The sequence below is a fragment of the Thamnophis sirtalis genome, unplaced genomic scaffold (genome assembly GCF_051295495.1).
Source record: "Thamnophis sirtalis isolate CommonGarterSnake01/CBP01778 unplaced genomic scaffold, rThaSir2_p1.2 scaffold_5, whole genome shotgun sequence".
NCBI lineage: Eukaryota > Metazoa > Chordata > Lepidosauria > Squamata > Natricidae > Thamnophis > Thamnophis sirtalis.
This window is the reverse complement of record NW_028261385.1, coordinates 64,208,624-64,236,122: the sequence shown is the minus strand read 5'-3', so window position 1 is coordinate 64,236,122 and position 27,499 is coordinate 64,208,624. Positions and strand designations below refer to the sequence as shown.

The following is a 27,499-nucleotide window of genomic DNA, read 5'->3' as shown; positions in this document are numbered from 1 at the left end:
TTTGTTGGTGAAGAAGACCATCTATTAAATTTTCTTTCCTTACAAATGCCAGGTTGCAACTTATCAAGGAGGGGGTCAACTTATTGTGGAGGGGGTCAACTTTTTTTACCAAAGTACCAGTAGGCAGGACAAGAAACATTGGAGGGAAGCTAATCAAGGACAGAAGCAACCTGGAACTAAGAAGAAACTTCCTAGCAGTGAAGACAATTAACCAGTGGAACAGCTTGCCATCAGAAGCTGTAGATGTTTTATCACTGGAGGTTTTTAAGAAGAGACTGGACAGTCACTTCTCTGAAATGGTATAAAGTCTCTTGCTTAAGCAGGGAGTTGGGCTAGAAGACCTCAAAGATCCCTCCCAGCTCTATTCTGGTTGGTTGGTTGGTTGGTTGGTTGGTTGGTTGATATCTCCCTCTAACTCCCGTCAACATTTTATCCAGATTATTTCCCTGTTCTATCAGCTCCATTTTCCTAATGCACTTCTTAACTAGAGCTTACAATATGGATAACCACTACATGGCAGCAAAGATGGAACATTCTAACTTTTTGTTGCCATCTACTAGTTTTATAGATGTTTTCAGTCAATCAAGAATGGTTTAGGTCCTCATTTCCATCTTGAACACTTTGGACTTGTCCCAGTTGGAATTTAGCCCAACTCAATCACTTGTTTCTGTTCAGATACAGCTAATGATCTGAATGGAAATAAGTCCTGTGTGGCGTGGCTAGATCATTATCTGCTCAATTTGAGACTCGTTGCTAGTGTGAGAGTACAGAACCATTAAAAAAAGTTGGGGTCAATATTGTCGATGCCAGAGACAGCCTAGTAAGTTACTAATAGTTCTTTTCCCTCTCAGGGAGTCAAATCATTTCCTTGGTTCTTTTGATTGGACAAAGTAGATGGTTCCTCAACTAGAACAGTAGTGGAAGATTATTAGGAGAGATCAAATTATCTATGGAGAGGCCATTGGACTACTGTATCTCAATGGCAATAAGACAGTTGAATTTGCCTCCATTGCAGCCATGAATACCTGGCTAATTAAGCAGACCAGGAATCTGCTCGAATGGTTAAGGGAAAGGATCAATAACTTATTGCCAAAGTGTATTTCTCCTTGCTTAGCTTAAGGAAGCAATAATACTACAGAAATCTATTTTCATTTAAGAAACCTATAAAATTATACATCAGGCTGAAAAACTTCATTTCTGAGAATGAGAAATTGGTAACTAGAACCTTACAGCTCCAAATGCATCAGAATACTTGTTTTCAATAGGTTTTTGCAAGGATGTGATCCTAAAATGATTTGGTTATTTTCATAGATGAGTCATTCTAGAAGCTGGAGGGAGATGGAGGAGAGAGGGATTTGGCCCTAAAGTTCATTGGACGTCTTGTTGAACTCTAAAACACATGGCAGAATTGGATCTTGTGATCACTGTTTACAGTAATTCTAATATTTCATCAGTCTGTGTTCCAAAGGTGATGCTGGGGAAGATCTTGTACTGTCTCACAAAATCCCATCCTCTAGCCATGATTTTAAACAAGACACTTTACCTGGAGTTTTAAGATGGAGTGAGAGTGAGGCAAATTGAGACCTTTGCTACATGGGATACAAGCAAATGGTGCATTTATTCATACACAGAATTTTTTGAGAATGATATCTCTTTAATGATACTTTCATTAAATTGTCCAGGGCTTCACTTTAATCATCACCCATTCCTTGCAATACCATTTACTGCTGTTATATTTCCAGGCATCATTTAGGCAAACTATCCCCATCTACCAAGACTAAAAGAGTGACCTTTGAGAAAGTGCATATCACACAAAGAACATCTTTTTTATTGCTATAAAAACATCTCATTCTCCAGCATCCCATCACTTCAGAATAACAAAATAATAAGAGTTGGAAGAGACCTTGGAGGTCTTCTAGTCCAACTCTCTGATCAAGCAGGAAACTTCTGGATAGAGAATTGTATTAAAAGCTTTTATTAAAAAAATGCCTGTTAATTTTTCTTCATTTTTAAGGGGGGTTTATTTGCACCTGAAACTTTTCAGAGCATATTATTTATATGTTCTCCAATGGCATTAAAAGCATCCTATCCTTATAAAAGACAAAATAATCCAAATTATTGCCCTGAATCACTCTGTCTTTATCAAAACCATATGAACCATATAGAAGATGGTTCTATTTAAATAAATATTGAATGACTATCTGATAAATTTTAGACATCTTCTATCTTTTTAGGGGGCGTGATGGCTCAGCCGTTAAAGACACTGAGCTTGTCAGCTGGAAAACATACAGCCTGGGTTTGACATCCAAGTGCTACACAAGAGGGTGAGCTCCCATTACTAGTCTCAATGCCTACCCATCTAGTAGTTTGAAAGCATGCAAATAGATAAATAGGTGCCAATTTGGTGGGAAAGTAAAAGCATTTTGGGCCCCTCACCATATAGTTATGGTGACCACATCACCATGGAAATTTCTTCAGACAACACAGGCTCCTGTGGATAAGAAATGGAGATTAGCACCACTCACTAGAGTCAGACTCAACTGGACAGGGAATACCATTACCTTTACCTTTTCTATCTTTTTAATATACTGTTCTAATACACCACCTACAGTTCTAATACCCTAACCAGGTAGATTATTTCTTCCTGGGACAAATTCTAGCTGTTAGGTCCACAACAGATATAGGCCCAGTATTGAAAAACAACCTGTTTTCCATTCCAACCTGCCCATGTTTTAAGATCTTCTTTAGAAAAGTCGGCAGTTCAGTGGTTCGAATCCCTAGAGCTGTGTAACAGTGTGAGCTCCCATTACTTGTCCCAATCTAGCAGTTCAAAAGCACGTAAAAAATGCAAATAGAAAAATAGAAACCACCTTTGGTGGGAAGGTAAGTGTTCCATGCTCCTTCGGCATTTAGTCATGCTGGCCACGTGACCACAGAGACATCTGTGGTCAGAGCCAAGGTGGCGCAGTGGTTAAATGCAGCACTGCAGGCTACTGCTAGATCAGCAGGTCAGCGGTTCAAATCTCACCGGCTCAGGGTTGACTCAGCCTTCCATCCTTCCGAGGTGGGTAAAATGAGGACCCAGATTGTTGGGGGCAATATGCTGACTCTCTGTAAACCGCTTAGAGAGGCCTGAAAGGCCTATGAAGCGGTATATAAGTCTACTGCTATTGCTATTGCTATTGCTATCTTCAGACAGCACTGGCTCTTCAGCTTTGAAACGATGAGCACTGCCCCCGTGAGCTGGGAATGACTAGCATATATGTGTGAGGGGAAACTTTACCTTTACCTTTTCAACTCTTGCTCCAATTGCCATCTGATTCAGAACCATGTGACATAAAATCATCTTTCACTTATGTCATTGTGATCTAGTATTGCCTCTACTTTATCAACTTCAACTACTTGGTTAGGACAATTACCTTGGCAATTTAAACATTATATCATCCGTGGTGGGTACTTTTCGTTTTATCATTGTCTTTTGTATTTGTCTTTTTAGACTTCCATTTCACATGTTTTGCAATACCATGAAAATTTACCCGATGAAGGTATAAAATATTTTTAATCAATTAACACATGGGCATTTTCTTTCCCGGAGTCCTTTATTGGCTGTCTATAGCTTGTGTAAACCTGCCAGCAGGTGGGGATATTGAGCTCTTGAGAAAGCAATTTTCATCCCATGCCAGAAGGGGTTAATAATATTAACATCCACCCAAAAACAAATTAGCACCAGGAAATTTTATATAAATCTTTCACACTAATGAATCCATGTTTCATTGATCAAATCATACACAAGAGTGAGCTTTTGTTCAACATATTCAGGCTTATCTCAAAAAAGAAAAGAAAACAGAGATTGTTCCAGACTGTTTATTGTCTCTCAGCACACTTTTTGAACATTCAACAAATGCCCCAGATTGCAATTTGCTAACATTGTGCTTTAATCCCTATGTGCAATGTTGGTTCGTTCAAAGTCTGAATTTAGGATACCATAAATACAAATTGCCTAGGGGCATCCTAGGCAAGTATCAAACGCAAACCATCGATTTTTCCCAGGACATCTTTCAGCACATTGCTGGTTTTGCAACCACATTAAGAACCGTGGTGGCGCAGTGGTTAGAATGCTATTCTGCAAACTACTTCTGCTGACTGCCAGCTGCCTGCAATTTGGCAGTTCAAATCTCACCAGGCTCAAGATTGATTCAGCCTTGCATATGTGCAGAAGCGTAAGCAAACCGGTAGTAAAACAAATTGAAACCCACCACTGATGGTGACACTGTAAACTGCTTAGAGAGAGCTGTAAAGCACTGTGAAGCGGTATATAAGTCTAAGTGCTAATGCTAAGTGCTAAGAACCAGTAAGGCTTAATAAAACTCTGACATCAATGCATGGAGCTTTCTAGATACCTTTGTTGCAAACTGAACCACCATCCATCTTCTTTCCAGGTTTATTCAGCCATCTTCCAGAGCATGAAGGGAGAATGTTTATTCAAGACTGAGGTCCTTTTCAGATGGATTACAATAACTAGAGAATCAAATAAAAGGGAGGGGTAAAACCAATCTATCAGCCCTCCCAGTTAACCCACATAGGAAAAAAGGACTAGATGAGCTAATTCTACTTTATTGTAAGGCTACATTAACAGAATCTTGCAAGTCTGAAAGTACAAACTTTCCGCCACCACTTTTAAAATGTCTAATCCATTAATCGTTCATAAATTTCTATTTCTGACCATTTAGCCATTGGGAATTCCTGCATCTCTTATCTGATTGTTTCCTCGGCAGCATCTCTTCCCCTTGTCCCCAAAAACCATCCACATGTCCTGTTACATCACCTGTGAAAATACAAAGAGATGTAAAAATCTTCACTTATTACGATGTGATCTCTTAAATATATCTAATCTGGCAGTTTGACAACCTTAGTTAGATGGGCTTTCAGATTTGGCTGGAAATTCCAGATGACCATTAAGTGGCAGCAAAGAGGCACAGAGCATTCATTCTTTGCTCCCATCTAGCTGTCATCCAGATTTTTGTAGCCCAAATCTACTAGCTCTAAATTAAATGATATTTCACAGGCTTATTGGGTGAGCTTCATGTGTTTTAGTAAGACTGTCCATTTTAGTACTTCAGACTGTCACATCAATGAAAATAGTTGCTTTGAAAAGTGAGTTAACTCCAAATGCTTAAACTGTGAGAAAACATTACAAGAATATGGCAGGAGGCCCAGGCCTAAAATTCATTGGTGTCCCTGAGTGACTTTCTTTTCTTAAATTTATTTTTTTAAATAAGTATAATTTGGGAGAATAATTATACCCAAGTGTCATTTAACAGTGAGATGATCAGTACATACATTTAACTGGAAGGGGGATTCTTGTTCTTTTGGGGGGGAGGCAAACACTTGTCAGTTATGTCTTTCCCTATTGTGACACTGAGCAAGTAAAACAAAAACCTTGGTGCTAGTAAAAGTTAAAAAAAACCCACCTAAATACATTTGTAGTCTAAACATGATTGCATTGCTGAACATTTTTCTCTAGGAAGAAATAAGCAGAAGCAGGAGATAGGGGTGGAGAACAGACAGAAAATAAAGATACAAAAGAGATAGATAAATTCCAGTGATGACTTTGTCATTTTATTTTTTCTGCGCAGACTAACCCAGAGTCCCACATTCATAAGTAATGTGAAAATAGAGTAGAATAGAATAGAATTCTTTATTGGCCAAGTGTGATTGGACACATAAGGAACTTGTCTTCGGTGCATATGCTCTCAGTGTACATAAAAAGACAAGATACATTCGTGAAGAATCATAAGGTATAATACTTAATGATAGTCATATGGTACAAATAAGCAATCAGGAAACAATCAATAGCAATATAAATCATAAGGATACAAGCAACAAAGTTACGGTCCTTCAGTCATAAGTGGAAGTAGATGGGTGATAGGAACGAAAACACTAATAGTAATGGTAATGCAGCCTAGGTGAATAGTTTGACAGTGGTGAGGGAATTATTTGTTTAGCAGAGTGATGGCGTTTAGGAAAAAACTGTTCTTGTGTCTGGTTGTCTTGGTATGCAGTGCTCCATAGCGTCGTTTTGAGGGTAGGAGTTGAAACAATTTATGTCCAGGATGTGAGGGGTCTGTAAATATTTTCACGGCCCTCTTTTTGACTCATGCAGTGTTCAGGTCCTCAATGGAAGGCAGGTTGGCAATAATTGTTTTTTTTCTGCAGTTCTGATTATCCTCTAAAGTCTGTGTCTGTCTTGTTGGGCTGCAGAACCAAACGGCACAGTTATGGAGGTGCAGATGACAGACGCAGTAATTCCTCTGTAGAACAGAATCAGCAGCTCTTTGGGCAGTTTGAACTTCCTGAGTTGGTGCAGAAAGAACATTCTTTGTTGTGCTTTTTTGATGATGTTTTTGATGTTAGATGTTCATTTTAGGTCTTGGTATATGATAGAACCTAGAAATTTGAAGCTCTCTACTGTTGCTACTGTGTTATCTAGTATTGTAAGAGGTGGTAGTATAGGAGGGTTTCTCCTAAAGTCTACCACTATTTCTACAGTTTTGAATGTGTTCAGTTCCAGATTGTTCTGGTCGCACCACGAGGCCAGTTGTTCAACCTTCCATCTGTATCCGGTTTCATCATTGTATCAAATGAGACCAATCACTGTTGTATCATCTGCAAACTTCAGTAATTTAACAGATGGATCGTTTGAGATGCAGTCATTGGTAGATAGAGAGAAGTGGAGAGAGCACACAGCCCTAGGGGGCTTCTGTGCTAATCGCACAGGTATCTGATGTGATTTTGCCTAACTTAATCTGCTGCTTCCTGTCTGTTAGGAAGCTTGTGATCCACTTACAAGGGTGTTCAGTACTGCTATCTGATTTAGTTTAGTTTGATGAATGTCCGGTATGATGGTACTGAATGCTGAACTAAAGTCTACAAAGATGATTCTTGCATTTGGAGACCTCTGCAGTGCAGAGCCAAATCTGGCTAACTCAATTCTACAAGCTGCATCCACTTCTGGACATAGACTGGAAGTGGGATATAGACTGGAAATGGCATTTGCTAAGAGGCTGTAAGACAGATGTCATCTTTATGCTACAGAGGGAAGTGGAGTGAAGTCTAGAAGAACTGACTATGATATAGCGCACCATTTAGGTTGTTGATCACAGGAAACCTTCTCCAGTGATTCTCAACCATGGGAAGATCAGTAGACTACAACTCCCAGATTTCCCAAACCAGCATAGCTGGCTGTGGAATTCTGGGAGTTGAAATCCATGCATCTTCCAGTGGCCAAGGTTGAAAAACACTAATCTAGCCAATTTCTGCAACATCCCAATGACTATTTGGAAAAGAAGAGTTCTAGAAGAATTAATGAAATTAGATAGAGGATAACTTCTTAATTCACACTGCATTTGTTTTTTAATTAGCTGGCATCAGATTTCTAAATTCTTCTTTCAAACAATTCTGGGTCAATCTGGGATGGAAAGGATCTTAGTCAAATGTTTGCAAACATTTTTCACACCTATCTGCAAATTGCAAATTAACTGCACTGGAAAAAATTGCCCACTGATTTGAAATGACCTAGAGATCAAATTAATGAAATAAGGTGTTTATTCCATGTAATTTGGATGGGAGATTAATCATTAATCTTTTTTTGGGGGGGAGGAGAGTCCAAATAAATCGTAGTAATGATTTTAGAATTTTCAGACAGAATTAAAAAGTACAGTAGCATAACATGTTATACAGAGTTATGTCCTGTGAAACTGTGCTGTGAATTTTCTAAAGCCCTAGCAAGAATTTATGTACATTTTCAGATTTACTACAGAGTCCTTCTGAAGAACTACCTTGAAATCTAGTTATTTTTCTGGGGGGAAAAAACAACCTTCAAAAAGCAAGAAAAGTAATTTGAAGCAAGATATATGCCCAGAAATCAGCAATAACATTGTAGATCAGTGGGAGAAACCTTGTCACCAACCTTGCTCTATGATGTTGCAGTCTGTATGTTCAGTCTCACACTACATCAGGACCATCTGTAGGAGTAGTAATGGAAAAGGGCAGCCGTGTCCAGGCAATGAAAGACTCACCTGTTTTTTCACCTGTATTAATTGGCCACAGGCATCAACTCACAGACCCACCTTGCACTTCCTGGTACTTGAGGATCTGCAAGGAGGAGCAAGCGTTATCACTACATTATGTCATTATGGGTAGACCTCAATTTACCGCAATTCATTTAGTGCTCGTTCAAAGTTACAACGACACTGAAAAAAGAGACTTACGATCCTTTTGCACAGTTACAACCTTTGTAGCATCCCCATGGCCATGTGATCAAAATTCAGATGCTTGGCAACTGGTTCATACTTATAACCATTGCTGAGTCCCAACGTCATGCGATCCCCTTTAGCAACCTTTTGACAAGCAGAGTCAATGGGGAAGCCATCAGATTCCTAACTTACATATCAACTGCAGTGATTCACTTAGCAACTGGGGCAAGAAAGATTGTGAAAGGGGGCAAAACTCACTTAACAAATGTCTCACTTAACAACAAAAGTTTTGGGCTCAATTGTGGTTGTAAGTTGAGGACTACCTGTAGACGAGTGACTTTAAGCTGAAGTCTTTATTTACAGTCTAAGTTCAGATGCAAACACATCCTGCTTCTTCTTATCCAATTATACCTTTAACCTTCATCTCATCTTGGAACTTCCAATTAATACATAATTGCTTTGCTACCCTCAAAAGGCTGATAGGCTAGAGCTACCCAAATTTCTTTTTTCGTGTATGTTTTGCACATTGGGAGTCCTGCACAAAGGATGAAAGTCATACCATTTTGTAATAATTGCATAATTACAGATAATTTTCAATTTATAACAGTTCATTAAGTGATTGTTCAAAGTTACAACCACACTGAAAAAAGTGAGGTACGACTGTTTTTTACACTTATGACCATTGCAGCAGCCCCATGGCCACATGATCAAAACTCAGATGCTTAGTAAATGACTCGTGTTTATGACAGTTGCCATGTTTTGGGGTCATGTGATCCCCTTTTGCGACCTTCTGTCAAGCAAAGTCAGTGGAGAAGCCAGATTCACTTAACATCCATGTTACTAACTTGACACTTACAGTGATGCACTTAACAACGGTGGGAAGGAAGGTGGGAAATTGAGGCAAAACTCACTTAACAAATGCCTCACTTAACAGAAACACTGGGCTCAATTGTGGCTATAGGTTGAGGACTATCTGTACACATTTTGTTGGATGATCTGTGACATCATGATGGTGTCTGTCTGACATCTCCACCATAACAATTTGGCACTGGTTGTGCATTGGCTTTTCGTGATATGGATAGCTCTATGCATGATATAATTGGAATCCGCAAACTGATGCAGTCATCATTCACCACTTCCTTTGGCAAGGCCTGATTTTTGTAGCCTGGGTTGATTTTTACTGATTAAATGAATAAATAAAAATACGTGAGTTTTGCATGTAGCTAGGAAACAGGCTGAACCTTCTGACCCTATCTGATACTAAGAGACAGAAAGGAAATGATTCAGCTTAGCAATTGCTGCTCCAGTAGAATTGCTGTGGGAAATTCTCCTCATCCTAATACATATTCACTAGCCATAGCTTTTTAAAGGTAGAGGTTTATGTTTAAAACCATTTCAGAACCCTTTTCTGTCCATCAGTACTCTGGATCAAGGACTGAAGTACAGGTAGTTCTCAACCTACAACAATTCACTTAGTGACCATTCAAAGTCACAACAGCACTGAAAATAGGCACTTATGACCATTTTTCAGATTACCATTGCAGCATCCCCAAGGTCACATGATTTACATTTGGATGCTTGACAACTAACTTACAATTATGATGGCTGTGGATCAATGGGGAAGCCACTTAACACTGGGGTTATCAATTTAACAACTGCAGTGATTCACTTAACAAACGTGGCAAGAAATGTCGTAAAATGGGGCAAAACTCACTTAACAAATTTGTCACTTTGCAGCATAAATTTGGGGCTCAATTGTGGTCGTACGTTGAGGACTACCTATACATCACTTGCAATATATGCCAAATTGGAAGGGGAAAAAAAACCCTAAAACATGTGACACACACACACACCCCGGGACACTGCACCTGTCATTAATATGAACCAGTTGCCAAGCATCTGAATTTTGATCACATCATCATGGGGATGCTGCAAATGTGAAAAAGGGTAATAAGTCACTTTTTTCAGTGCCGTTGTAACTTGGAATGGTCGCTAAATGAACTGTTGTGGCTTTGACTACCTGTACAAAGCCAACTGGATGACTTTGGGCCTCCCCCCCCCTCTCTCTCAAAAACTGACAGCAGCAGAAGGAGGGGGAGGAGGGGGAGGAGGAGGAGGGAGGTGAAAGAGAAGTAAAATGGTTAGAAAGTAAAGTCTCCTTTGACCAGATTCAGAGTTGCATCCATTTATTTCCTCTGTGGCAATGTGCCAAGACCATTCACGGAGGCCACCTAGCTGAGCAGATGGACATATTGATTTGTTTAAAAACTGCTCATTTACATGCAAAGATCAAGCTTTGTCATCCAACTGAAATAAACATGCAGTGCATTTCACCCTAGCGAGGAAAGATATGACCGAAGGAGCTGCATACAACTCACGCTACTCTCCAATTGCTAACTCATTAACAGGCAACCCCCAAGTTTCATGTTTTCCTACTTTGAATCTTTTTTTATTTTTTTTACATTTCAACCACTGTGCAATTAGAGGGTGCTTTTGAACACAGACTGTCCTGTTCTCCCATAGCCTTACAAATAAAGATCTGTTTTCAGTATAGAAGGGCATATCGCCTTTGCTATTTGTTAGACAAATGCATAATAAAATTCTGCCTGGCAGCTGTTCCAAATTGACCCAACAGTTTGTCTCACCTTGCTGAGTCCTTATTCTTTTGCTACTTCAAGCTATTCAGGCATATCCTGTCTTTCTCTGATATGCTAGTGATAAGTTCTTGACTGCCTGCAAAAGCTGTTGCTTCCTGGAGCTTCTAAGCAATTATGTTCCCAGGAGAGGCTTACTTGCCATTGGAAAGTGAGATTGGGAAGAAATTTGAAAAAAATCATAGCAAGAAAATATCATCCCATGCAAATATGCCTCACTTTTAGGGGACTCTGAAAGAAGGATGCAATGAACTTGAAGGTTGCGTGTTGCAGGGAAACAGGTGACTGATGCAGCCACTTCTAAGAGCAAAGTGCTTGATAAATACTCCAGAGAGCAGTGCTGGTTGTTTTCCTGCTATTGGATGACCAGTCAGGGCAGGACAGACCAAACTTTGCACTTATCTCTGTAGGCAGCCAAGCACTAGGCTGCCAAGGGACTCTGCACATCCAGTGTATCACCCTATAAAATTCCTAATATTGAGGCTTTAACTGTTTTGTGAATGGACAAACTCAGCCAGAGGGCCATATGTGCAAGTATCTACAATGTACAGTAGTGTGTTCTCAAAATTTCAAAAGTGCTCACCTTCCTGGTAAGATTAGAGGCCTCTCATATAAAGTGAGTTTAGGGAAGGTAATGAGACTAGATGACAGATCAAGGAGGAGGTAATGAAGGGATGTATGTATGCATGCATGCATGCATACATACCAGGGGTGAGTTCCTGCCAGTTCTAACCTCTTCTATAGAAGAGATTCCACAAATCTACTGTGCTGTTTAGAACTGGTTCCAGCTCCCTCCACCTGCCCATCCGCACCACACTTGCCCCGCCTGCCACACACTGATTGGCTGGCTCACCAATCGCCTGACCCGCCTCTAAGAGTCCTATCTAAACCTTAAAGTCTTAAAGCTGTCAACATTTGAACACCCCTGGGGTTTTTTTCTAAAGGGTTAGGGGTGCAAGGGTCTTGTAACTTGACAGCTTTAAGACTTGCCCACTTAAATGCCAGAGTTCCTGAACCAACATGACTGGAGGAGGAATTCTGGGAGTTGATGTCCACAGGTCTTAAAGCTGTCAAGTTTGAACACCCCCGGGGTTGTTTTTCCTAAAGAGTTAGGGGTGCAAGGGTCTTGTAACTTGACGGCTGTAAGACTTGTGTGCTTCAAATGCCAGAATTTCTGAGCCAACATTTTGGTTGCTAAGCAAGAGCATTGTTTCACCACATTTTACAAGTTGGCCACACCCAACCAGTCACATGACTGCCAAGCCACTCCCATCCCATCACATGGCCAGCAAGCCACTCCCACAAAACGGGCCACACCTACAGAAGAGGTTCTAAAAAATTTTGAAGCCCACCACTGATACATACATACATACATACATACATACATACATACATACATACATACATACATACATGCGCGTGCCATACCATCCACTTCACCAGTTGACAGGTTCTTTGCTCTATGATTCTTTACTCCAAAAACACATTTTTGGGAACCTTCAGATTCAAGACTAGTGTGTCAGAGAGAGACTGGCCGATCCAGGGGGGAGAAGTCAAGTAGGGAATTAGTCTGGAATCCTTACTTATGCACAAGAGGGGAAGGCCTGACACCTACTATCCCTCTTGAATGCTGTTGAATCTTATCTAGTCTGGTACAGAAGCAAACTGTCAGTCTGGGAAGATTTTTATGTAAAAGATGAGCAATAATATAGCTAATTCAACTCTTCATGTATGGACCCCTGATCATTAGGCAAAATGAAGTAACTGCCACAAAGTGTCATGGAAGCACTAGTAAGACGTTTATATGAAAAAAAAATATTGGCTGGCCTTGAACATTATATATTTTGATTTGAAGAATTGACATTTGCTATTCTGCCTCCGGCAGCAAAATCCAATCAAATTTCTGAAAACCGGTTTTTAATTTTTTTTCTAGAACAGGGTATCTTTCCACTTAGCCTGTGGCAGACAGAAAGCTTAGAAAGGCAAAGAGATAAGAGTGCAGACCTGCCAGGGTGCCAGGCTATGTTAGCCAGAACTGGAGAGCTAAGGAGAAGGAAGACCCCATAACATGCTACAGGAAGCCATAAATGTGTGGGTCACAATGTTCATCTTGCCTCATCCCTTCCTTGCTCAGAAATATAGATCATCCATTATCAGCATCTAAGCATCACAGTCAGCCAGATGTTCAATGTTGTTGCTGTTCTTATTAAACACACTAGTTTCTTCTACTGAATTGTTTTAGTCCATAGGAAAGTAGAAGTGGTCATAATCCAAGTTCCTCTTTCAATAGGTTGTCTGGCTTTGCCTTGAGAAATGTGCTCATTTAGTTTTGAAGATGTGAAAATGTGGAAGAGAAACATTCCAATTATAATTACATGGTACAGCTTTTCTGCTGTCTGCATGCCCATTGCTGTACATGTCTTGGAAAACTATGTCTTTTCTCTTTTAAATGTTTGCAAGCCAATTAGAAAATGAGATTGCTTTATTGTTAGAAAATAGCTTAGTTCATTCCAGTTCAAGTCTGACTCTATTACATCTGTACTGAGATTACTGGGTTCTAGTAGGATCTAACTTTGTTTGCTTTTCTCAGCCAAACTCCTCTCAGTTACCCAACCATTTACAATATCTAATTTATTTTTCAGTGAAGAAACTACTTATGAAAGTCTCATTTTACTGTGCCACCAACAACATAACAGCTGGGCAAGCCACATTAGTGTTCCTAATCCTTAACTCACCATAATATGAGAATTCATCATAACAATCTACCTCAAGAGCTGGTCTTCTTCCATTTAGCCAGCTAGCATTGTGGATGCCAATTTTATTGTTGAAATTATCAGTGTCTTTCCAGACTTTGAAAGACACACAGTCCAGTCCTACCTGAAAATCTCAGAGGTTAAGTTGGAAGATGGGTCAATTGGAGATAAAACCAATCTGTTACACCATCAGTTTCATCATCCCTATAATGGGTTAAGAAGCCAGACTGGAAAGGTGGGATTGACATTTCCCATGACCTGTCTGTAACGTTCATCTTATGTCCTAGGCATTTTTGAGCCAGCAAATGCAAATGTTAATAATACTATTAACTCTATAATCCCATTCTCTATACATAAGTACCGTAGAAATCTCAAAAGTTTCTAATCTTCCAGCCTATATCATGCAGGACTTCTACCAAGGACACAATGCTCTAAACCTTGGCAATTTGAAGACTTCTGGACTTCAACTCCAGCATGGCTGTCTGGGGAATTCTGAGAGTTGAAGTCCAGAAGTCTTAAAGTTGCCAAGATTGAACACTCCTGCTCTAAAATAAATTCCACACTGCAGCTCCATTTGGACAGTACTTTGAAGTCAGAAGGGAGGGAAACATTTCAATTCCCTTTTTTTGTTTCATGCATGCTGAAGATTTAGAGCCATGCTTCCTGAAAAATGTGGCTTTTTGTGGTTTTATCTTGCAGATGGGGATTGTTTGTTGAGGATATGGAAGTCTGAGACGTTTCCTCTTTAATTTCTATTTGATTAGATTGTCTTCTACTTCTTAATTACATTGTGAGCTATTTAGCTGTTTAATAAATGTCTGTTCAGTTATTGTTTCACTCTTTTCCACAGTATTATTCTAGTCTTCCTCAGCTTGTTTGTCCTTTCAAAGTATTTCCAAATAGGATGTGCAAAATTGTCTTTTAAAAAACTGTCACATGAAAGACAGGGATGCACAATCTTTTTAGAGCACAGACTCTCTTTTCTGTGGCTTACCCAGAGTCACATTTTAAAAACTGAATGGGGAAGAGGACAACTTTGTCTGCATTTAATTTATATTTTCATTTAATTGAAATTCAGTGTTACCAAGTAATGCTTTTAAGAGGATTATTCCCCATCTGTTTAATAATTTTCCTTTTCGGTCCCATTACAAATTAAAGTTCAGTAGCTATTTTTGGAAGGATTTTGGAAACTGCAGCTAAGTCTTTGCAGAACTTTTTGTATCCCTAGATTGCAAGCTAAGTAAAATTTGATTGAAATGTCCCCCACACACACTTTTTTTTTTTAATCGCTGGAACTCTGAACAGAACTCTTTGCTGACTGAGGAGTTCTGGTAGTATAAGTCCACACATCTTCAGCTTGCCAGGGTTGAAAAACTCTGGTGCAGACAAAGAATAAATCTACTCCTTCTTACTTACCTATCACACTGTTAAGAATGGGTCATAGAAGCAAAAATGATTATATTTTGTCTATGGTTTATCCCTTAGACATTCTCAATGTCCAAGAAAGCTTCTGGAGCCTGGGGAGGCCAAAAAATAGACCTACAGGGCCCACCAGGAGTCAGAAAATGGGCCATTCCTGGCCTCCCCAGGCTCCAAGAACCCCGTGCGCACATGTGCAGGGGAGCGGTGGGAGGGCTCACATGAGCATGCACAGGGGGCATGGTGGGGGCATTAAATTCCCTCTGGAATGAACTGCCCCCGGAGTTCCGTATAATCCCTGACCTCCGGTCCTTCCGACGCGCCCTAAAAAGTTGGCTTTTCCAGCAAGCCAGCCTGGCCTGAACAAAACAAAATAAATTATTGATCACTGTTAATTTTAATCGAATTTTTCTTTTTAAAAAATGTCATGTTAATCCTAATTGGGTTTGTTTGGGATATTCTATTTAATTTTTTTAACTTTTGTAATATGTGTTTTTTTAATGTTGTACGCCGCCCTGAGTTCTTGGGAGAAGGGCGGCATATAAATCCAATAAATCCAATCTAATCCAATCCAAATTATGGGTGTAGCACACATGCACGGGCTTTTGGCACCCAAGGCAAAAAAGGTTCACCATCATTAGTCTAGTGGTTTCGGCATCAGGCTAGAAATCTTGATATTGTGAGTTCTAGCCCCACTTAACCATGAAAAATGGTTGGGTGACTTTGCACCAATCATCATCTTTCAGTCGAACCTATCTCACAGGATTGCTGTTGCTGTGAGGAAAACAGCAGGAGGAAGGAACATTAGGTATGTCCACCTTCTTAAGTAATTTATAAAAACAATGACGGGATATAAATTAAAAATTAAAAATATGCAATGAATAAAGCTGTTGGTCACATGGACTGTTTGGGGCAGGGGTGGGTTCCTGCCAGTTCTAACCTCTTCTATAAATCTACAGTGCCGTTTAGAACCGGTTCCAATTTCCCCGCCGCCCATCCGCACATCATCAAGATGAAGAGGAAGAGGAGGAATTCTGGGAGTTGGAAGTCCACAAATCTTAAAGCTGTCAAGTTTGAACACCCCTGAGGTTTTTTTTCCTAAAGGGTTAGGGGTGCAAGGGTCTTGTAACTTGACAGCTTTAAGACTTGCGTGCTTCAAATGCCAGTTTCTGAGCCAACATTTTGGTTGCTAAGCAAGAGCGTTGTTAAGTAAGTTTCACCACATTTTGCAAGTTGGCCACGCCCACCCAGTCACATGGCTGGCAAGCCACTCCCACTCTCACATGGCTGGCAAGCCACTCCCACAAAGCAGGCCACACCTACAGAAGAGGTTCTAAAAAAATTGAAACCCACCACTGGTTTGGGGCCATGTTCACATAAATGGCCTAATCATGTGTTAAAAACTGCTACGTCATGTGGAATTAAACCCAGGCAGCCAAATGGTAGGAAGGTGTTATTGTTATGAGAAATGTCACTGGAGAACATCTTGTGTGCACTGAAGTATATATGGAAGAAAGAAACATAGTTTGCAGTGCAAGGGTTTTTTTTCCAACACAAAAATGACAAGTGAGATCAAAGCATATTTTCTCATTAAAAGGTGTTAAACTCAGATTTCAGAGCATGTGGCTCTGCAGCATAATTTTCCTTTAAATGCTTAACTTGTAGAAATTTGCAAAAACAGGTCTCTTTATACCCTGCCTTCAACCTGTTCTCTGGGATGAATTGCCTAACATAGATACCCACACAGGAGGATTCTTTTTCTGGAACATTCTCACAAAACTGCTACTGTTGCACATCACAATATCTTAGAAAATATGCAAAGTGTTTGAGGTAACATAATGTGTACGTGCATGTGAGCATTGCTAAGAGGTGGAATCTCTCATTGCTGAGAGGTGCAAAGAGTTAATGAAAGCAGGCTTACGAATGTAACAGAAAGAACTTCTTAAGGAATTACATTAATTACATTAGTAGTCAGTACCATTTCCATTAAAATGATTATGTCTCTTAAAGAAATAATCATTTTTTTGGGAGACCTCAGTGAAGTAACTGTTTCCTCTGGCTATAAGAATATGCTATGCCTGTAGATTTTGCACGTGGAAAAAAAGAACAGACATATAAAAGTCCTCTATTGTTTATATATTGTCATGCATTTCTTGAACTTCTTAAGAGATGTCTAGAGCAGAGGTTCCCAAACTTGGCAACTTTAAGACTCCTCCTCCTCCTCCTCCCCCCTCCTCCTCCTCCTCCTCTGCTCCTTCCTAGCGTATTCCCATAAGTACAGGGTCTTCTTTAAGACACTTGGATTACAACTCCCCAAATGCTGGCTGAGGCATTATGGTTATGCAAGTCCACATGTCTTGAAGCTACCAAGTTGGGACCCCCTGGTCTAGAATAGCTTCCATCAAAAATCTTAGTGGACAGGATTCTACTGGCAGTCTGATTGAATTGGTGATTGTATTTCAAGGGACACAATGTGTGTAGCCTTTTGCACTGCAATCCCAGATAGGCCTATTGGTGAGTACTGATGGGAACTGCAAACTATGTTTAACCATTCACACACTGGAAGAACACCAAGTGAGAGAAGTCTGTTTGAATGAAATAGCAGCCTATATTTGTTTCCTTCTATATTTTGGAAAATGACAAAGATGTATGGTTAAAGAAAAGGGAAACCATTTGGAAAAATAAAGAAATGAAAGGTCAGTAACTTGGTTTATCACCAAGATCAACAAGATTTGTGGGGACTTAAGAGAGCCTTCTGCTTAAGCCTCCCTTTGGATTTTCAACCCAAAGGAAACGGGCTATTTTTTTAAAAGGTTATCTTTATTTTAAAGGTCATCTGTGGCTATTTGAAAAAGTGCTTTAAAACCCACTTGTCTTCAGTTTTTAAACTGAGGAAAAAGCTTTTGCTATTATTGAATAGGTACAACAAAATCTTAATACAATTTATGTTGCAAACCATTTTAGGAAAACTGGATCCTTGAAAGGTACAAGGAAACACATTTAATGAAATAGGGGAGAAAACAAATAAGTGATGAATTAAGCGGCACTGTGCCTCCTGGAGTTATTTAAAGACGAGCAGTTTTGCAGAACTTATTTTTTCTTTTTAAAGCAATTCTTCACACAACACATACGCCTAAACAAGCTGTTCCCATCACTAGGACATATAAAACTGTGTTTGATTATGCCCATTACAATGTATTTCCTTCCTAATTCTGCCTGGCAACAGTCCCTGTGTTTGTCATGTGATGCCTATTCATCTGGACCAAAAGAAGAACTCTGCAGCCCATGTGGTTTTGTTCCATGCAATATGTTCAGAGGCTGGAGGTTATAGCAAAACAGCCACACAACCTCAAATTAACCCTGCAGCCACCTTATACTTCTGCAGTACAAGTAAATGCATTAATAATATGGAGGGAAGGAGAGGGAAATCCTTCAGGAAAACATGCCTTTTGTATTCTGTCTCACTGGTGTTTTGTCTTCTTGAAATGAGATTGCTTACAAATGCAAGGTCAGATAAAGGTGACCGAAGAAGGTATACTAAAGACTTTTGTTCCCCCTCTACAGTATGATGGCTTCTTCTCCCCCCGCTTCCTTTTTTTTGTTGAATAAGAAGCATAATCACTTCATATTTATTCATTTATTTTAGAACTCTACCTAAAAAAGGAAGAAAGAAAAAGAAATTTCCTCACATAGACATCACCTATGGAAGTGATGGATAACCTTGCGTGCCGAAATCACGTGTGCGTGCATGACAGCGCGTGTGTGCCCACACCCATTATGCAATGCACCCCACACTCTGCACAAGCACGCACAACGGCCCGTGTTCCCCGCCCTCTGCACATGCACCCCCGCATCTCCCGCATATGCATGTGATCCTTCCGTGCCCTGTTTTGGGCCTAGCAGGCCTCCCTGAAGCCTCTTGGGACCAAAAACAGGGCACGGTGGGGGGGGGGTGCCTGCTGCACCCCCTGCAGCCCGTTTTGGGCCTAGCAGGCTTCCTGAAATAAAAAACAGGGCATGGGGAGGTACGGGTCCCACACTCACCCCCACTCCCCGCGCATGTGCATGTGACCTCCCTCCTCTCCCCCCATGCATACACACGCATCTCCCACATGCACAGCAGATCCCAAAATCAGCTGGCCGGTGTGAGGTGCTCATGCATGCGGGGTGGAGCTGAGCTGGGTGACTGCTCACGTGACTGCAGAGAGGGCTCCGCGTGCCACTTGTGGCACATGTGCCATAGGTTCGCAATCACAGACCTATGGTGTCATTCACTCTGACATTTAAGAAGGTTTATTCAATTCTCTCTGATTTGGGAGGAAAATATTTTTAATTACATTTTGCTTTACAGTGAACGTCTGTGGGACTGAAGCAAGAGTAAAATCCATGTACTGCCTGGTTTAGCCCTATAAATTCAGAGTCAGCATTTAAGGGAGAAGCTTGGAAGTGACAAGTTAAATATACTTCTGGAAAATTACATAATAATTATGGTCTTGAATCCTTTTCAGTAAACTGGCTGTTACGGAGACTTGGCATTGTAAACTGCAAACCTTGTCTATTGTTGTTATCCGGGAATTAAATTTTCTGCATTCTGAGGAATCAAAGGAACATTTTCACTGGTTGATCCTAAGCTGACAACAAATCTGTATACGGTTCTTTTGACAAAAATAGTCTTTTGGTTTGAACTGTTTTGAAGAATTTACTTCTTATCAGCTTAACTTTATTTTTAGTATGTATATATTTATGGGATTTATTTACTACTTAAAATAGCCGTAAGCCTTTTATGTAGAACAAATTATAGAATAAGACTAGTGCAATTAATAAGTACTAATACCTTTAGTACAACTGATATATGGTTGTTCTAATTAAAAAGCAGCTTGAAATCAGAACATTTGTGGTTTTTGTTTTAATTTATCTCCTTGGGATTCATTGTAGTTAAAGGTGATATTAAACAATTGTAGGAGAATAATTATAAGCAGGACCCAAGCATGCTTATACTATTCCAATTTATTTTTTATGGCCAATATTTAGAACATAAGTATAGCTCTAATAATATAGCTAAGTGTTCTGTCCCCCCCTTCACGGCTCATTAACAAACGCAGGCAGGCAACTTAAAAGGACTTTTCTTTATCAGTTCTCAGCTCAGACTGGCTTCGAGCCCAAAAATAACAGAAATACAGTCTTTGACCAGATAACGTAATGAAAACAAATCTTTCTTACGGCAACTCAATTTGAACAAACTAAAGCAAAACATTTCTTCCAAAGTTTCTATGAATCAGGGTTACAGACATACAGAGCACTTATCCACGTGAATCTTACATAAACCACGACTGATGATTAAACAATGTTGTACAAACCAAGGCACGCACGAAGGAACGACGCTGACTCCAGCGACTGGGGCGTGGCAGCATCCGTCCTTTTATCTCCAAACTTCCTCCCACAAGCCCCAGCTGCATACTGAATCTTGTATCCCGAAAAGACTTACAGCAAACATCTGCTGAGTCACAACAGCTAAGTAAGTAGAATAAAATAAAAGTACTTACAGATTGATGCTGAAGATCCAAAGGATAAGTAAAGTCAGTTAAGGAAGTTACCTGCTGTGATTAAAAAGTCAGCATCTGTAAACTTTCTGTTGTTATCCTGGGAGGAACGATATTCTTAGAGCCACTAAATCTTCTAATAAAGAAAGGTACAACAGAGGCAAACAGAAAAATAGTAGAGAGTCTGCATGCATGATGATTAAGGTAGCCTTGATACTATACAAAATGCAAAGAGCAAGCTCTCTCTTGTCAAATGCATCAGTTCGGAATCTCTGTGCCCCCATAACAGACCTAATCCCCCACACACACAATCTTGAAGCGCCTATTTGCCTTGACCATTAATAGATCAGATTTTTGTTTATAAGTAGCATGAAATAAACTCTATCCTGGCTCCTGATTTCTTGCACTGTACATTGTCTTTATTATCAGAGTGTTCTTTATCCAATTTCTTTTGTTTGCTTGTTTTTACGCTTTGCATCTCATTATTTTGGGATTTTCTTGGAATACATATGAACATCTCTGTGTGTGGGTTTATCTCTTATTCCATTTTAATAGTCACAGACATATTGCTGCCAAAAAATGTAGTTAATATGATATTGGTGATACATATAATCAAAACACAGACAACCAAACAGCAAAGGGATTTCTTAACACAAAATATGGGTTCCACAGCAACTGTGAATTCTTTTATTTGAAATTCTATGATGCTAATGTTTTCAAGTTGGGGAAATCTAACTATTTATTCATCAGATAAAACCTACACCTGAAATTTCAAACTCCATTATCTTAACCCTATTTAGGTAAAGATAAAGGTTCCCCTTGCACATGTGTGCTAGTTGTTCCCGACGATAAGGGGCGGTACTTATCTCTGTTTCAAAGCCAAAGAGCCAATGCTGCTTGAGGACGTCTCCGTGGTCATGTGGTCAGAATGACTAAACGCCAAAGGCACACAGAACACTATTACCTTCCCACTAAAGGTAGTTCCTATTTTTCTACTTGCATTTTTGATGCTTTCAAACTGCTAGGTTGGCAGAACCTGGGAGAAATAACGGGATCTCACTCCATTATGTAGCACTAGGGATTCGAACCTCTGAACTATGTCCCTAACCCTGTTTATAACACAGTATTTATTTATTAAGATAATATATAATAATTTATAATCATGTGTGTATATTACTTTTGGGTGTGACAAATTGTGCTATTATCATGTATAAACATATCTGGGTAGATCTGGGTTCCAGATTTCTCATCATTAATATAATCAATTACTGCAAAAGAGAATTATTAATTTAATGTATGGGGATTTCCAGATCTGCACATTCTAGAATGTAGCCAGAGATCATGGTTTCTGGAGTAAATCTTCAGCTGTAGCTCCTGTATTAATAGTGGTGGTTTGGAAATGGCAGGGGGGGGAAGGGAATTATGAATCTAACGTTAGGTTAGAATATATTGTTCCTTTGGCCCTGTTTCTTGTTCAACTGTCTCTGGACCAAAAATTAAAAAAAAAACTGCTATACAAACAACCTGGAATATAGAAACTCATAAGATATCCAGTAGCTACCTTGAGTAAGCATGGCCCACTGAAATACATGAACTATCATAAACACACATTTCAAATTAAAAAATATCTCAAAACAAAAATATCCCAAGTTTTTCGGGATGCTATTTGACAAACTTTTCAGCAAGATGCCATGATTAAATATGAACTGTTTAAACTTAACCAAGCTTCCTATTATGAGTAGGAAGTATTTGCAATGCTGCAGAGATTGAGCACATAGTGTGTATATATGCACTCAACATTGAGTAACTGATTATTAATTTCCAGTCTCTATAAGTTGCATATTGCCTATCCAATTACTGTATGCCTACAATAAATGAATTTTCACTTCACAGTAAGAGTAAATGGTCTGTCATGACCATGTCCTCAGTTAAAGCCAAGGACAATTGCAAAGAGAAAAAAGCTTCACAAGCAGCATAAACTAATTTTGCCTTTAGAATTACTGGTAAACATCTTGTGAGGGGTGAAAGTTGCATGGCTGTCTGATGTTACTGCTGTCTTCAAAGAGAGAAATGTAATTTAGTAAGAGCGAGGGTGCATTTTTTAAATAAAAGCCTGGAGGTTTGATGTTTTTTACAATCCTACAATGATTACTATGGAAAGACTAAAACATGGAACCTAATTTTAGCTTGCTTGGATTCTATAGACAGATAACATTTATTAGATAATAGATAAAAATTTATCAGATAGATTCCAGAGAAAACCAAACATGTTTTGCGGCAAGGAGCATATAGAAAAATAATTACAGCTGTGTGAAAAAGTCCTGCATGCTTTACAGTTTATGGTTTATAACATATTTTGGATAGGCCATTGATTTTATGATATTTTATGCTAACTGCTATGCAAATATTGTTATATTTAAATAAATACTAGTGGTTTTTAAGTTAAAAGCATAAGCTTTTTGCAATTTGGTACTGTTTGGATGGGGATTGTGAATTTTGCTTACAATGACTATGAAAACAGATTAACTGATGCATACCCAGTGGCATATGTGTTGCAATTACTAAGGCGATGCTAGTGTTTTGTTAACATTTTTATTGTTTGTGGCCCTGAAAAGGACCGTTTAGGTAACCAAACATGGTTACTAATATGAAATTAGCCAGCCCTTATTGTTTATCACCAGGCGGCATCACTTCGGCATAGACTGTATAAGCCTTTGCACGTGATCTTTGGTGACAATGTGATGCCAGGATGCAATAATGGAGTCAATCAACTCCTGTTTGGTCTTCGGATGCTTCTTGTTTATTTCGTAACCAATCTTGGCCCACAAGTTCTCAATTGGGTTCAAATATGGGCTCCGAGCTGCCAATCCAGGAGTCGAACACCATGCTTCTCCATTCACTGCTGGACGGACTTGGTTCAATGACAAGGAGCATTGTCATCCTGGAAGTAAAAGTCCTTCCCTACAAGTTGCTGAGCTGAAGGAAGCATGGTCTTTTCCAGGACTTCAACATACTGCTTGGAATTCATGATTCCCTTCCCAATTTGTATCCAACCAATACCAAAAGCAGTGATACAACCCTAGATCATCACGTGCAATGGATGCTTCACAGATAGATTCAGGCAGTATGGCCTAAATTCTTCATCTGGAAATCTTCTGATATACTTATTACACTGATTCCCAGTCAAGTAGAAATTGCTCTTGTCACTGAAGATGACCATGGGCCACTGTTTGTTGGTCCACTTGGCATACTTCTTGGTCCACACACGTCAACAAGAGCAGTGAGCATCTGTGAGTAAAGGTTTACTTTGAGCCCTGCAGCCTTTGACCCATCTGGCAAGCAGTCTGCAACACACTGTGCTTGTGCACACTTTTACATCATGTTTCACCCCAAATTCTTGTAATCTGAGGTGAGGTGAGCTTCCTGTCAGCCATCAAAATGCACTGCAGAGCCCGATCTTGCCATTTTGTTGACTTGGTCTTGGTCTTCCAGAGCGGAGCCTGTCATCAACTGAACCAGTTATTTGGTATTTTTTAGGCACTGTGGTTCGATGGCATTTCATTCTCTTGGCTATTTCTGCACAGGAGTAACCCTCTTCATGAAACACAATGATGCAATGCTGCTGCTCAGTATTGGTGAAAGCAAAGACCTACATCCTTGCCTGCAGCCAGAGCTAAATTAAATTTATCAATACTCTTCATGCCTATTCATAGTCAGAGAGTTTGACAACATTGATTGGCTCACAGATTTAGCCTCTGTGCATTTTTATTGGTCGGCCAAAGCTCACTGCTGATTGGCTACTTTTGATCCTAGCATTCTTAAAAATTCAAGTTGTGTTTGTTTTAGCACATAAACTCACTCAAAACCTTTAAAAGACTTTGGTTATATTAATAAAAATTATGCATCTCAATCTGACTACATAAATTTTCATCAAAGTACTAATTTTGTGTGGTTTCTATGAGTGAAAAGTTGATTAAACATGTAAATACAGCTTAAAACTGAAAGCATGCAGGACTTTTTCACACAGCTGTAAGTACTTAGGCTAATGTTCAGATAAAAATCTATTTTAATATCTGATGCCTTTGGCCCTTTAAAAAAAATCTGCATGCTAATCTTTTTTTTTAAAGTCTGTTCCTTCCTTTGGGTACACTTTGTTGGGGCTCTTCAACTTTTAGCTTATCTCATGATCTTCCAGCTTTTAGATTACTCCAGGAAAGATTTCTATTTCCTATGCTTACATGATGATTTAATTCTAAAGAAACTGACCACTTTCTTCTATCACATATCAATTGCTTTGCTTCCTGACATCTCAGCTCTTCAACAGATGGGAATGATCATGAATCTTTTGCTAATCATCTCACTGACTCAATGAATCATTGTTTGGTCTGCTAAACAATGCAGTACAGGCTAGAAGTTTCCAGCTATCTCCATCTTCCATATTTCAGAATCTAACATGTAGAACAGCCAAACTCTATTTCTAGCCGTCTAGAATCATGGTATGATTTTTTTAAAGAACTCATTGGTGACATATAAAAGATTTTTAGAATGCATATATATCCCTTTGGCAAGGGCAGAAGAGCCAAACCATAATCAATTTTGTTCAATTACAAATTATAACACTTGTTTGTACTATATCACTCAGGATTATGTCATCGTAAGAGAACATTATTGTTATTTATGATGAATTGCCATATTTATGTGATCAAGACTGTTGGCATCTGTCCTACCATATGCAGATATACATAACACATACAATGTCCACACAATACTCCTGAATATTTTTCAAATGAATAGTCCAAAGGCTCCCATCCCTGGGAAAGTAGATTTTCTCCCTGCAGATATCCAATATTTTGGCCTCCATTCACATCAAAGATAAGCACTATATCTCTGTCTTTCTATACTATGTGGCTTGAGAAGTACGTATGAAGTACATAGGTATCAATCCATTTCTAAATCAGCTGCTTCTCCAAAAGTAACACTGTGAATATGGTTTTGCAAACTGTAGAACTGTAGCTAATTGTGCTTTGGTTTTTCTCTTTGACATGAAAAGAAGATGTTGAGGAGAAAAACACATGGGTAAGAGTAGAACATCTGGTGCTATTCTTGTCTTCCCCCATCGGCTTCCTGAAAGAAGCAGTGGTTGGATTAAAGTAAGAAGATAGGAGGGCCGTAGAAAGAACACACTTATTGAAAGTTTAGGAAGTGAATCCAGGAGCAGGGTGGAAGGGCTTCTAGACATAGTGATACAGTGGTTAGAATGCAGTATTGCAGGCTAACTCTGCCCACAGCTAGGAGTTCGATCCTGACCGCTTCAAGGTTGACTCAGTCTTGCATCTTTCCAAAATTGGTAAAATAAAGACCCAGATTGTTAGGAGCAATATGCTGTCATTTGTAAACTGCTCAGAGAGTGCTATAAAGCACTATGAAGCAGTATATATGTTTAAGTCAGAGGTGGTTTGCTCCCGATTCAGCCCAGTTCAGCCAAACTGGTAGTGGAATTCAGGCCTGGGTCGCAGAACCGGCAGCAACCCAGGCCTGTCAACTGGTTGCATCGCTGCTGCTAGGCTACTGCAATTTTGGTTTTTAGTGACTGCACCTGCGCAGTTCACTGTAAATTTTTCTGCGCATGCGCGAAGAACAATTTACATTGAACATTGCACACACATTCAGCTCTGGTTGCGACCTAGTAGTAAAACCGGCAGCAAACCACCCCTGGTCTAAGTGCTATTGCTATTGCAATTGCTATACGATCTGAATCAAAGCCTGATTATCTTGGGAATGAAACCATATGAAGAATGCCAAGATATAGAGCTATACAATATAACATCATAAAAATAAAAGTTAGCCAAAATAAATATCCTGAGATGGATTTAATTATATAGTTCTGATATGCATATTGAATTGTGGACCATAATTAAAGCAACTATGGGGCTATTCGGTGGGGATAATAGAGATTATCTTCTATCACAGGGGTCTCCAAACCTGGCAACTTTAAGACTTGTGGACTTCAACTCTCAGAATCCCACAGCCAGCCATGCTTCTAGATATCTCTTGAGAAGTTCCAGAATTCGGCAAGTTGAAGTTCATAAGTCTTAAAGTTGCCAAAGTTTGGAGGCCCCTATTCTAACACATCCAGAAGATAACAAGTTGGAAATGACTGCTTTAATTCAGTTTTGGTTTTGAACATTGGATGACTCTTCTAAACCTGGACTGGCCTCTGATATTCTATCGCTCCTGGGATTTTTACAACACTTTTTTGTTCTCCAAGAAGTATGATTTCCTCTATTATTCTGGTCTACAAGAAAAACTGTCAGCTTCATTTAAAACTCTTTCTGTGATTGAAAATGATAGACTAAATGAAATTATCATTACAGCCAGGGCTTCAGTTATGAGTGCACAATTGTTTAAGCTGCTTCTGCAGTTGTCATCAGGATTAAACTAAGCATTTGTTTACTTGTTTACTGAAACAATTGATATGCTATCCTCTAACTACTACTAAAACTCTCAGGGCAGCTCATGACTATCATAAAACAATATCAGATACAATATTGTCCTTTCACAGAATGAAAGAGGAAATTGCACTCTCAAGCAGAAAAGTATTCTTTAAAAAGATCCAGTGTTACTGAAGTGACAGCTGTCAACTTAAATGAAAGGAAGTCAAGGACATTCCAGGTGAGACACTCTGGGAAGGTCACACCCAACTATGCTCTCTGCATCCAATTTCACAAGACGAAAACAGATATGGAATGGCTGATGATTTATACCAATTCACAAGTGTCTTAGGCATGTGTGGGGAGAGGGGCAAATGGCGAAAATTTTATTGCTATCACAAGGTAAGATCTCTACTCCTTTTTGCATGCGTGCTATGAAACTGCACA

General features: G+C 39.4%; 1 long non-coding RNA gene across 1 annotated transcript in view; it reads right to left on the bottom strand.

Annotated features, from left to right (window-relative positions):
- Positions 1–4,023: 4,023 nt before the first annotated feature.
- Positions 4,024–27,499, bottom strand: part of LOC148045405 (uncharacterized) — a 73,816-nt gene continuing 50,340 nt past the window's right edge. The window contains exons 2-3 of the long non-coding RNA XR_015696709.1: positions 8,079–8,154; positions 4,024–4,825 (exon numbers count right to left, since the gene is read on the bottom strand). This is a non-coding gene — a long non-coding RNA (uncharacterized LOC148045405). The remainder of the gene's footprint in view (positions 4,826–8,078; positions 8,155–27,499) is intronic.